At 33.2% G+C, this 802-nt stretch overlaps 1 protein-coding gene across 2 annotated transcripts in view; it reads right to left on the bottom strand.

Moving 5' to 3' along the window:
* The window catches only part of RNF20 (ring finger protein 20), a 34,524-nt gene extending 33,728 nt beyond the window's left edge, over window positions 1-796 (bottom strand). Inside the window, exon 1 of one of the 2 annotated variants that reach the window (XM_019517078.1) lies at window positions 761-796. The gene's annotated coding sequence lies outside the window, so the exon portion shown is untranslated. The remainder of the gene's footprint in view (window positions 1-760) is intronic. The other variant, XM_019517079.1, reaches the window with a different exon arrangement.
* Between the last annotated feature and the right edge of the window lie 6 nt (window positions 797-802).

Raw genomic sequence — 802 nt, 5'->3', positions numbered from 1 at the left:
TCAGTTTTTATCCATGTATTTTGAAGGTAACTATTCAGGAAAAGGTAAAGAAAGGATTATGCACATCATGAGTTCTCTTTCAGGGATTCCAACCTGCAATAAGGTAGCAACATGGCCAACAAACCACAGGAAATGAACAATAAACTGTCTACATAGAAATTTACCTTGTGAAGGATTTGGAAAGTATGAATTTAAATTAAAACATATATATAATATGATGAAATACTAAAATATGGTATTGTTCTTGCAAATTCAGAATATTATTCTTGTATTATTGTACAAGATCTTGTAATAATAGTCTGATTAATGGCTTAAGTAAAGGCTCACATTGACTTCTGAGTTTTTGGACCAGGCTTCTAAAGAAAATATTAAGTATTAGGCTGCTTCCTCCATCTTTATACAATGATTGGTATAATAGGTCTTAACCTTGATCAAAACTTACAATACAAATATTAAATAACACAAAGAGTTAATTATACAGTTTTCTCCCTTTTATTTTAATTATAGTATTTAATTTTAAACCTTTTCTTTAAGATCAACAGTAATCACGGACTAATAGGGACGAGGAAAAGCAGGCTCCTTCCAAAAGATTTCAAAATGACATAGAAAGATGTCTGGGATGTGGCAGAGAACTAATACTATGGTTTCTCCATCAGGATTCCCACATTCACAGTGTGACAGGAATGAGAACTAAAGAGTTTGGTGAGATACCTCCCTATGTCCTACTTGACCACTACACTGCCATCCTGACATCTGTAACTCACCTAGAAGAATTTCTTTGTGATGTGGGGTGAAGTGTATG

The sequence above is a fragment of the Gavialis gangeticus genome, unplaced genomic scaffold (assembly GCF_001723915.1).
Source record: "Gavialis gangeticus isolate Ggan-Ray unplaced genomic scaffold, GavGan_comp1, whole genome shotgun sequence".
Lineage (NCBI taxonomy): Eukaryota > Metazoa > Chordata > Crocodylia > Gavialidae > Gavialis > Gavialis gangeticus.
This window is presented reverse-complemented; position numbering and strand designations above follow the sequence as displayed.